The sequence below is a fragment of the Caenorhabditis elegans genome, chromosome X, assembly GCF_000002985.6.
Source record: "Caenorhabditis elegans chromosome X".
Taxonomy (NCBI): domain Eukaryota; kingdom Metazoa; phylum Nematoda; class Chromadorea; order Rhabditida; family Rhabditidae; genus Caenorhabditis; species Caenorhabditis elegans.
In genome coordinates, this window is record NC_003284.9 from 6,214,755 (window position 1) to 6,225,206 (window position 10,452).

Sequence of the window (10,452 nt, forward strand, 5' to 3'; positions counted from 1 at the left end):
CTCCTAAAGAGACTCACTATAATTTGGTAAATGAAAAATAGAAACTGATAACATAAAAAAAGTGATTTCATATTCAAATTGAGAATGCGCGGGAAGGTTCTATGTGGAATGGTAACATAGAGAGTGATTGGCGACGAGGGCGAATGGACATCGACGAGTGAGAGCCAGTCATTTCTCTATTTCTCTCAGTATTCACCTCCCACTTGCCCCAAAACTCATTTGTCACAAAAATGGCACTGTTACCCGGCGGACAGAACCGAGAGAAAGCGCGTGGTCGGCGGAAAGTAAATGAACCAATTGAAGTAGACTCATTACAGTATCCAATAAAATGGTATGCTCACAAAACACTAACGATTAAAATCACAAACGATTAAAATTGAAAATGTCAGATTTGAAAAGGTGATTGAAGTCGGTGTGCTGAATCGTCTAGCAATCTGCCACCAAATTGATGGCTTAGCACTATATCTGACAGGTCATCATCATCTTCATCTTTCATCAGTTCAAAATGCACATCTTTTCCAATGTATTAACACAACCAAAAACTACTGAAATGTGACACTGGCGGGGTGCTCCACACAGCTTATTCGGTGGGAGAAGAGGAGGAGAGAAGAGGTCCCAACGAAAAAAAGAAAGTTTTCTGGGCCTTTTGCCCGCGCGGTGACGGAAGAAGCCAAGAGGAAGAGCGCGCGGCAAAAGGATGCGAAACATTTGAAATTAGATAATGGACTTTGTGTAAGACAAGCAAAGTGGTCAAGTTTGCAGAAATGTTGTGGTTCCAGTACGAAAACGCGGAATGAAGAGATAAAAATATAATCTTGGTAGAGGAAAGTATGAGAATAAAAAACGTTGAATCCTAAAAACAACAAAATTCTATTACAAATGTTGAGGTCTTGATAAAATTGTGGGAAAGTAGGAGAAAGTTCGGAAAAAAGGGAATATAGCGTTTCAAAATTTTAAATATAAAGGGCAGACGTAGAGACGGAACTATTGCTCCGCAAATTTTCGGGACGCTATCTGCAACTCCATGGAGATGGTTCAGAATTTCGTTTTGCAAAAGAAAATACACGGATAGTTATTAAAAATAAAAAATCGAAAAAAAAACCGCTTTCCCGCATGGAGCATTCACAGCTCGTTTAAGCTCCACGATAAGTTCAGCTACAATTTTAATGCCGTATTCCTTCTACAATGTTTCACCCGACTTTTCTTGTTTGAAAAGTTAAATCTTGGCTTATATAAAGGAGATTATTGAATTGTTAATTGAAAAATAATATTTAAAAACTAACTAATATTTTATCAGTTAACATTTTTTGAATTGAACAAACAACAAATAACGCATAAGTTGACAACGTTTGGGTGCAATACTAATAGAGAAAAACATTAACTTGTTTTTGCCGAAACCACCTCAATCTGATTTTTATCTAATTCCAACCTATACTGCACGTTTTACATATTTTATACTTTTTTTTCAATTGTAGATAAACAAGTTGTTTTACAAAAATTACAAAATTTGTATGAGAAAGTTTTGCTAATTTCTTAATTTTAACCGTATTTCGACCGTATTGACCGTATTTTTGTAATATATTTGAGATGAGATACACATAATTAATGTTTCAGTAGTGTCCCCGCAATCATAACTTCTTAGTTTTTCAGATTTTATTTATATTTCATATGAGATTGTGCTTGATTGCTCCTTTTTGTAAAATACCGTACTCACCTTCATTTTTGCCTTGAGACTCTCAGTTGGACTATCGTACATTATTGGAACGGATGACGAGTTAGTAAGCGCAATATGAAGAATGATAGTGCAAAAGAAGGAACACATGGTCTTATCACATATTATCACTTGTTGTGCGCTTTGTTGTTTGGGAGTACAACCCTGCCGCTTTGCAAACAGTGGGACCTTTAGATATGTGAGTCAAAATTTGGTTTTGGTGCTGGTGACAGAGTCAGTCACTATTGTTTTTGTTTAGTATCAGTGACTGAGGAGAGAAAATTAGTAGAAATTGGAAGTGAAAAATATTTCAAAGACTATTTGTAGTTGACAGACAGGAATAACGAATTGTTTTCGTCGTACCTTTATCGTGAAGAACAACAAACGCAACATGGTGGGAGGAAGCTCAAATTCAAACATTGCGTGCCGCGGCCGACTTCTTCGGGAATTTCGGTGACTTGTTATGGAGGACACCGCAAAAAGAACGACGACGAGAAAAAAGTTTTAAAAGAGCTGAGAAAATGGGCGGCACATGCAACGAGATCGACTGGCACGTAACTTGGGCGTATAACTTGTACATAAATAAAGATAAATAGGTTTTGAATCTGATTAATTTTGATATATGCACGACTAGTATAGTTTTCAGGTTTTCTGTTTTCAGAATGTGAGAATAACAAAGTGCCAGGGACGGACGGCGGAGGGTGTTTTTTGAATAATATAACTTTAATTATAGAATTAAGAATTTTAGAATTCACCCTCTCGGCAAAAACTTGGGCATTCATATTATTAACATTGTTCACAAACAACCAATGAGTCAGAATAAATACTACCAAAAATGCGATTATTCATTTTGGAAATTCTGAACAAAGAAACAGCAAAAAAAATGATTGAATGATTGGTGGGAATGTTTTTAGCGGAAACCAAAATATATATTTCTAGATTTAGAAATATATTTTTTTTCCAGTAGGATTTGCAGAAAAAATCCAATTTTCATTTCACTTTGTACTTTCTGAAAAGAAGGGACAACAATTTTGCCAAGAATACTTGCAAAGAATGCACCAAAAAGCAGCAAAAATCCGTTACACTTTTGATTAGAAAACTTCTTGATTAGAGTTTTTGAGGAAGGTTAGAAGCGACCAGATATCTACTTTACAGAATAGATGTGGTTTCGTTTCAAGGGCAGGATGGGATTGATTGGGGGAAAGTGTATGTGTATGTGAAGGGTGAAGTGGCAGATGTTCATAAAGGGTTCGAGGTGAGCGGCGGGGAGGAAGAAACGAGAGTGCGTTGCGACAAATCTATATGGGGAGCGGCGACCAGCGATGAAATATAAACGAGAAAAAGTGAGTTCAAATTGGAAATCGCTAAGTGCAGGTGCCACATTTTGAGCCAGAAGTAAATATTTTGAATGCTGGGGAATGGGAAAAATTTTAAGGTTTTCAGACGGTAAACTTTATAGTTAAAAAATTATTTTTAGTCGACTTCAAAAGTTATGATAGGTTAAAACTGAGTTTCCACCATTTTTTGACTTGACTTTATTGAAAAAAATTCAAGCTTTTTTTAAAAAGTTGTATTTTGGTATTTGGCCATTTTAGCGCTATATGAGCCATTCCAAACCGGTTTCCTACTGACGATACTCCAATTAAAAGTACATAAAATTCTAGTGAATAAATTTAAAAAAAACCCCGGAATCAATTTTTTGTTTTTTTTTGTTTTTTATTTATTAAATATTTTATTTCTGAATACTTAATAAGTCGTTTCATTATATTATATCGCATATTGGCGCCAAAAATATTTGTGCGGCAAAAAGGAAAATTATCACAAAAATACTTCGTAAATGTTCTGGCTTCAACTGTTTTTTTTGGATAAAACTTAAAAAATTCACACCTTCAACTAAATAAAAACCACTAGCAATTTGTAAAAATACATTTATACAATTATGAAACAAAACAGTGTGTAAAAATGATATACAAACTATATTATTCCTATTCGAATCAATACAACCGAGATTTTATCTAGCAAAATAAAGCAGGGGATGAGCGTCTAATTTTTAGAGAAAAAACAGTATTTTTCAAAATGTATAGACCCTATTTTCATATGAGTATGATTTTTGTTTAAAGCTTCGTTTTGTCTTTCAAACGTATAACTACATTCATTGAAAGCTGCCACATTGAAATAAAAATGAGTGAAACAAAATTACACATGCAAAATGAACGATGAAATTGAATGAGAAATCTGAGAAATATAGGTGAGAGATGAAGCCTTCAAGTTTTCAAATAATAGTTGGTTGTTGTAGCTGGATGGCAAAACAGTCATGATCTCATGGATATTCATGAGAAGATCAGGTAACAAGAAGGAAGAGAAGAATAGACGGCACTACCCGAGAGACAGGGGGAGGCAAGACCAGTACAAAACCGAAAACTACAACCGTTTTCGTTTGCACGGTATTATGCATGACAAACCATTTTTCGTTTGCTACATAATTGAATAACTGGTATTCGGGTGGTATTGAGGTAACAATTTGAGATATCAAGTAGTAAAGTGAAAAGGCAGATTTTAGGACGGAAATTGAAAGGAAATTTTAATTTTTTTTAAATTAAGAAACTTGGCAAGGAGTGAAAAATGTTTTTACAATGCGAAAAGAAGAACTCAATGTTTCCCCAACAGCTATAAAACTGATAATTTAGCTAATCTGCATTCAATGCAGCAACGTTTAAACGTACAAAGAAAACAAGTGAGGTAGTTGTTACCTACCTGAGAAGATGTAATGAGGTCAATTTTTTTCGAAGAGCGAACGACATGTTGTGAGGTATAGTGAAAAAGACTCACAATGTCGTTTCGGAAGGCACATAAAGAAACAATTGGACTGACTGCCTCGAGTTGTGAAGGACGGAGGATAGGAGAAGGTGAGAAGATAAATTGATGCTTCTTTCCCTCAACAATTTGTCAGAGGAGCATTTCCTGTTCTTTAGTTTTCTAAAGCAACAGGTTGTTGTTTTAAGTATTTTCTTTTGCTGGAAAAAGAGCAATCTAAACTAATAAACTAATAACGCTTTATTTTGGCAACATTAATCGGCTATTGTGTGTCCGAGAGCTGTCAAGGATAGTTTAACGAAGAGAGGAAAAACGTCTGCGACTGGTCAAATATTTACCACCATTCCATTTTCAAAGCCAGAACAGAGAAGGTCAGAAACATAACGTTTTGGGCATCAACTTGGGAAATTAGAAAGCGAAAATTGAAAGAACACCTGTCGTCGAGAAATTTAAAGCAAAGGAAAAATCGAAGTCTGTGAGATAATGGAGAAAGAAACTTAGCAAGCAGATGACTCATAAAAACATCTTTCAAAGATTTTATATTTAAGAAATTTTCCGGCAAAAATACAAGAAACCACTGAAAACCCTAATTTTAGATATATTTCTTTGCTAACTGGAAACTGGCCAGGAAAATTCCGCGAGAATAGTATATAACTCATCATAGAATATTAAATAAACTACTCTTATACGCATGAATTAATGACGCAGCGTCCCGGATTACACTTCTAAGCACTTAAATCCTCGAAGCCGTACACTATTGCAGGCAAAAAAAACACAAAGCAAAAAGTCTCGACCACGGCAGGATTCGAACCTACAATCTTCTGCTCCGTAGGCAGACGCGTTATCCATTGCGCCACGCGGCCACATTTTCAAACACGTACACTCGATGTCAAGTACCGACGCATTTCAATCTGCCAGTGCAACATTTGTGAGAAGACACTGGAGACAAGAGAGAAAAGCACAGTTACAATAAGATGCCAGTTAATTTTTTGTCTACATCAAAACAGGTTACATACTGTGGTTGAGACATTTGAAGGGGAAAATGAGAGAAAAAATTGTCACTGAATTTTCCGAGTATGGATAGGTTTTCAGAAATTGGTTTAAAAAACTGTAGCCGTTATAGGGTGGTTGTGGTTTTTTATAATAACCCACTCTCGAAACAGCCCAACGCTAAACATCCTGGGTCGTGGAACCCGTGAGATGTCGGTATATGATAATGGTTGGGGTCCCATATTGGTCATTATCTCAAAAAATGACGTTCCAAAATGACGCCGCCTATATTCAGGACTTGTGTGTACACGACACGTAGTTTCTATATTCCGAGTGTATACATACCATAATTATGCTACAAAAAAGCATTCCAGAATCCCGAAAACTTGTGTCTTTGTTAGTCTCACCTAGCACTCAAAATGTTTTTTCCTAACTTCCTTGTCAAGATTTTTGTGCTCTAGAGGTCACGGGTTTTTTTTGTCCGAACCAAGAGACAAGAGTAAAGAAGACGAGTATCAAAGGAGTCACATTATGCATTCTTCACAAAAGCGCACAGATGCGTACGTACACCTCCTCTCTCCTTTTTCTCGTCCTAAGTGTGTTCTAAATACAATTTGAGGGGCAACACGAAAAAAAAAACGGGCCAAGCGTGGAGTGTAGAGGAAAAATGAAAATAATGAGAAACTAGAGGAACTCGGAACGAGGAGACAAGCGGAAACGACAAATAAAAGTAATGTTTTTTAGGCGAAATACATCTTACATCCTACATACTGCAAACTGCCAGCGGCAAAACTTGGTCCTTTCTCTCATTCTGTGAAAAGTCCGGAAATAATGGGACACCGCTTTTCAGGCAAAAAAATTCCGAATTGCGCACAAAAACTCATTTTTTTGCAGAACGACTGCCAAACAACAAAAAAATTTGGAGATTACTTCAAGTCTTGTCTCTCAAACCGATCGAAGATGAAACATACGGATCGAATTACACACTACTAAAAGAAAAAAAGTCACAGAGCCAGCCCAGCATGAAGCACATGGAACTAGATAGTGGAATCAAAATGAATTTTCATTACGTAAGTAGAAAGAATATCAAAGCAACATTGTGTGCATCTTCTCAACATGTTTCTCACATTAGATAGCCAAACGACAAACGAACTCATCAAGCAAAGACGCTGTGTGCTTTTCTCACTCATATCCAAAGACGCCGACATATTCAGAATACTTAATGTTCCCCAGTGCATTCCATCCCAAATATGCTAATATATTACGAGAGAGATGAAAGAATTGGATAAAGGCGTCCGATGATTTTTATGGTGGTGGTGGGAAATTGTAAATCTGTAGCAAGCAGGTGATGAAGAACTTTGGGTGGCAAACAAGAGACAAGGGGCGTCGGCTTTAGACCACAGATGTCAAAGGTCTCAGCTTGACACGGGAGCCAAAAGCCGCGAGAAAAATGTTTCAAGTGGTTCACACAAGTTTACGCAAAACTGTCAAGTAAATATGTAGTTTGTGAGAAGTGCTAGAGGAGATCAAAAAAAGACGAACATTTTGTTTGCAGCAAAGTGAAACAAATGTAGATGTGAAAAGGAAAGGAAATCATGGGTGGCATGCATTATTGTCGTAATACTTATTGGAACTGTTTTTTAATATGTAGGTGTGGTGTAGGTGATAATAGTAAACGTGAATTTTGTAAAGTAGACAAAACAAAACTAAGAGTTGGTGCTGCCCATGAACCGGTGAATCGAGCTAAATGTGAATTTTTAAATGAAAAATGTATAATATAATTTAAAATAAATTTTTTTAAAAATAGGTCCTCACAAAAATTAGATGCAGGGGCACCTTTCAATGAAAAAAAACGTCGATGTGAAACTTTTTCAGCGTATTTTCTCACTATTTATTCAGAATAAAAATTAAATCTAAGTGAAACCCATTGCATGACAGTTTTTTTGGCAAATATCAAAGCCCAAAAATGTACAAAGGCGACGAATCTATGACGGGTGCAACACAATTGCCGCGGCGGATCCCCTGGCCCCGCGGCCGGTCACACCCCAGGGACCTACCATCCAAAACGCGCCAATTTTTGAGCTGGTCAGAGACGACACATGTACATGTTTGCACAATATCAGAGAGCAGCCTCAGTGCTGGATTGCAGCTCACTCTCTGCACAGCCTATTGTTCACCGTTTCTTTTGATTCTTTGTTATAAATCATTAGAGACTCCGACCGAGGTGTCAAATTTTTTCCGAGCAGGAAATGACTGGAGGCAAAGAAAGAGGTAATGGTAAGGATCGACAAATGCACAAGGTGGCAAAACAGAGTACATGGCTTTTGTACGTCAACTTTTTTGTAAACAGTATTTTAAGTGGCTTGGGGTGTTGGGAATGAGAACAAAAATTTGAACGTGTGTACTTGAAGAGTGTTTCACAAAAAACGAAAAGTTCATTTCTTAAATTCTTGAGAGCTAGAGTAGCAACATATTTTTTGGGTTACTCTGTGGGATCGAAAACGCAAAAAGCACAAATTTCTTAATGAGGCATCAGAAAAATTTCCCAAAGTTTTTTTTTTTTGGAAAAGGTCTAAAAAACTAACTTTGGCGGAAATATTCAATTCCATCATTTTGATCATAAAGCAGCGTGTGAAAATTAGTTTTTTCGTAACATACCACTATCATACTATAGGTGTTTTTCCGAAAAATTTTCCGCCATAACTTTGTTTTTGTAATTTTGGGCCCTTTTAAATCTGAAAAAAACTTAGATTTCAAACTTCAGACTTCAGATTTGGGTACTCCACGTTTACTTTTATTTTTTCTGTTGATACATGCAAAAATTTGATTCATTTTGCGTAATTGGTAAATTTTTGTAGTATAACCCCGAAAAAAACTGATCAATAAAAAACGACAGAAATGTAAACATGGGTGATTACTAAATAAAAATAATCATTTTGGAAAAGTATAGTTTTCAATATTTAGGCATTTCCTTTTAAATTCGGAGTTTTTAGAGTAGTAAAACAATTTCCTACTCCGCATTTACCAATAGTCAATAATAATTTTAAAGATAAACCCTCGAGTATGTTGAATTTAAATGAAATACTGTTCGTACTCAAGAACACAATAAACGGAAACAAAGATTTGAAGGAATCCTTCCGCAAGATTTACTACCAAATACGACCTTCCGTCCGCTTTTGGCGGGGTTCGGTTCCTAAGAAAGCAAGGGGCGTTGCATTGTATGAACGAAAGAGACGACTAGTTGTCGGAGCCGCGTAATAACACCGACCATAACATTCAAGTACCATAAAGCGTATGAGAGGGACATAGGTTGGGCAGATTGAAGGGGGAGTTGAAGTAAAAGAGGAATAGAGGTAAAGATGAAAAGGTAAAGAACATATACTATTTGAAACTGTTGTGAGTGCATGAGAGTAAACTGCTGGCGCCGATGTGCGTGTGTCTGTTTGCGCACAAAAAGACACTGCTTGGAGATGTTTTTGATGAGTCTTCTTATGACTATTATGACTGTCAGTCTTTTGCCACCATGCCGACACTTTTTTGAATTTTTATAGACAACGATAAAATAAAAAAGGAGTGACGATTGTTATGCAGATGGGAATTTTTCGTTGTTTTGGGTCTCGCCACGCGAACAACAAGTTATTGTAACTTGTAATGATTTACTGGTCATTATTGCATCAACCTAAAAAAAAACTAAATAAGAAATTGATATCAAGCGAAATTTTGAGCCAAAACTCAAAAATATTTTTATTTTATTTAATTTTTCTTTGATTTTTTGGTAATTGCTTTTCGCCAGGTGCATTTAGTTATTAGAAAAAATTCAAACATTCCAAGCACTGAACATGACCTGTAGCTGAACTTGTACTTGGGTTAATCTTTTGGCAATTGCCATGCGAATTATTCAGACTTTATAGTTGAATGCGAGTTTTGCCTAATCTGGGATTACCGCAAAAAATTCTGAAGACGTGATGTAAAGCAATAATTGTTGAAAATCTTTTATTTCCATGTTTTAAATACAAATACAATCTGTGTTCTCAATGTCAATATTTGAAAATATTGTACAAAAAGATGTAATCAGGTACTAAATAGAAAGAAGACAAATCTTAACTTGCTTAATGTTTGGAAATATCGTTGCAACACATATCAATTTTAGTTGTATTTGAGTTTTGACTAATCTGGAAATACTACAAGAAAATAATATTTTAGACAAAGAAGTTGTTCAATTTTTCAGAAATTTTGATGAACTCAAAAATATGAATTTCAACTTTAAAATTGTATGTATAAAACAGTGCGCTAAAAACATTAAAAAATAATACAACGGAAATTTTTTGATTTTTTTTCTGTTTTGAAAATAAAGTATCTGCTGATTATTTGGGAATAAAAAAAACACATACTATTTTGTATTGCATAATCGTAGTTGTTCAAGCATCTACATATTTTTAGAATTTTTCTTAGTCCTTATGCTCAAAGGAAAATGCTCAAAATCAAAATTTTGGTGAGAGATCTTGACTAATCTAAGGATGAAAGGAATAAAAGAGGGATACAAGATAAACTCAATGTTTTGAGGGGCAAATTGAACTCTCTATCGTTGGAACGGCCGTTCTAGTACAACGCGCCTTCTTCCAATGTGCGCGCAAAAACAGTGTGAAGAGAGATTGAGTGAGGTAGAGGCAAAAAGCGGTCGACAGCTGGTCCGTCTTCACTCGATCCGACCGCGGTTCGACCAACTGGAGCGGTGAAGACGTTTTTCGAGAGCGCCTCTCTCTCTCTGCTCAATGAGCACAACGCAATTATCGATTCGTAGTGTAATAAAGGGACGGAAGGAACAGGGAACACAGAGACATGTTATAATGATTGATGTTTTTGTCTAGTTGATTTATTCTATTTTTGACTTTCCGACAGCTGGAAAGAATTCGGGAATGAGGATGAGACGGAAATTG

General features: G+C 36.0%; 19 non-coding genes across 19 annotated transcripts; 9 read left to right on the top strand and 10 right to left on the bottom strand.

Moving 5' to 3' along the window:
- Positions 1-226: 226 nt before the first annotated feature.
- C14F11.25 lies at positions 227-350 on the bottom strand. Its single transcript, NR_071253.1, has one exon. It is a non-coding gene; the product is annotated as an Unclassified non-coding RNA C14F11.25 (non-coding RNA).
- Positions 351-588: 238 nt separating this feature from the next.
- C14F11.9 lies at positions 589-749 on the top strand. Its single transcript, NR_071254.1, has one exon. It is a non-coding gene; the product is annotated as an Unclassified non-coding RNA C14F11.9 (non-coding RNA).
- Positions 607-749, bottom strand: C14F11.13. Its single transcript, NR_071255.1, has one exon. It is a non-coding gene; the product is annotated as an Unclassified non-coding RNA C14F11.13 (non-coding RNA).
- A 1,301-nt stretch (positions 750-2,050) lies between these two features.
- Positions 2,051-2,196, bottom strand: C14F11.10. The gene has a single exon (NR_071257.1). It is a non-coding gene; the product is annotated as an Unclassified non-coding RNA C14F11.10 (non-coding RNA).
- C14F11.12 lies at positions 2,051-2,196 on the top strand. Its single transcript, NR_071256.1, has one exon. It is a non-coding gene; the product is annotated as an Unclassified non-coding RNA C14F11.12 (non-coding RNA).
- A 596-nt stretch (positions 2,197-2,792) lies between these two features.
- Positions 2,793-2,940, top strand: C14F11.21. The gene has a single exon (NR_071258.1). It is a non-coding gene; the product is annotated as an Unclassified non-coding RNA C14F11.21 (non-coding RNA).
- A 1,234-nt stretch (positions 2,941-4,174) lies between these two features.
- C14F11.19 lies at positions 4,175-4,399 on the top strand. Its single transcript, NR_071259.1, has one exon. It is a non-coding gene; the product is annotated as an Unclassified non-coding RNA C14F11.19 (non-coding RNA).
- A 40-nt stretch (positions 4,400-4,439) lies between these two features.
- C14F11.26 lies at positions 4,440-4,575 on the bottom strand. The gene has a single exon (NR_071260.1). It is a non-coding gene; the product is annotated as an Unclassified non-coding RNA C14F11.26 (non-coding RNA).
- Positions 4,576-4,595: 20 nt separating this feature from the next.
- C14F11.23 lies at positions 4,596-4,706 on the top strand. Its single transcript, NR_071261.1, has one exon. It is a non-coding gene; the product is annotated as an Unclassified non-coding RNA C14F11.23 (non-coding RNA).
- Positions 4,707-4,969: 263 nt separating this feature from the next.
- C14F11.34 lies at positions 4,970-5,041 on the top strand. Its single transcript, NR_071262.1, has one exon. It is a non-coding gene; the product is annotated as an Unclassified non-coding RNA C14F11.34 (non-coding RNA).
- A 125-nt stretch (positions 5,042-5,166) lies between these two features.
- On the bottom strand, positions 5,167-5,314 carry C14F11.29. Its single transcript, NR_071263.1, has one exon. It is a non-coding gene; the product is annotated as an Unclassified non-coding RNA C14F11.29 (non-coding RNA).
- Positions 5,241-5,397, top strand: C14F11.16. Its single transcript, NR_071264.1, has one exon. It is a non-coding gene; the product is annotated as an Unclassified non-coding RNA C14F11.16 (non-coding RNA).
- On the bottom strand, positions 5,316-5,388 carry C14F11.t1. Its single transcript has one exon. It is a non-coding gene; the product is annotated as a tRNA-Arg (tRNA).
- An 871-nt stretch (positions 5,398-6,268) lies between the features above and the next one.
- On the top strand, positions 6,269-6,400 carry C14F11.31. Its single transcript, NR_071265.1, has one exon. It is a non-coding gene; the product is annotated as an Unclassified non-coding RNA C14F11.31 (non-coding RNA).
- On the bottom strand, positions 6,283-6,489 carry C14F11.33. Its single transcript, NR_071266.1, has one exon. It is a non-coding gene; the product is annotated as an Unclassified non-coding RNA C14F11.33 (non-coding RNA).
- A 145-nt stretch (positions 6,490-6,634) lies between these two features.
- Positions 6,635-6,784, bottom strand: C14F11.8. Its single transcript, NR_071267.1, has one exon. It is a non-coding gene; the product is annotated as an Unclassified non-coding RNA C14F11.8 (non-coding RNA).
- Positions 6,785-7,616: 832 nt separating this feature from the next.
- On the bottom strand, positions 7,617-7,766 carry C14F11.28. The gene has a single exon (NR_071268.1). It is a non-coding gene; the product is annotated as an Unclassified non-coding RNA C14F11.28 (non-coding RNA).
- Positions 7,767-10,135: 2,369 nt separating this feature from the next.
- C14F11.32 lies at positions 10,136-10,336 on the bottom strand. Its single transcript, NR_071270.1, has one exon. It is a non-coding gene; the product is annotated as an Unclassified non-coding RNA C14F11.32 (non-coding RNA).
- On the top strand, positions 10,136-10,405 carry C14F11.17. Its single transcript, NR_071269.1, has one exon. It is a non-coding gene; the product is annotated as an Unclassified non-coding RNA C14F11.17 (non-coding RNA).
- Positions 10,406-10,452: the final 47 nt, after the last annotated feature.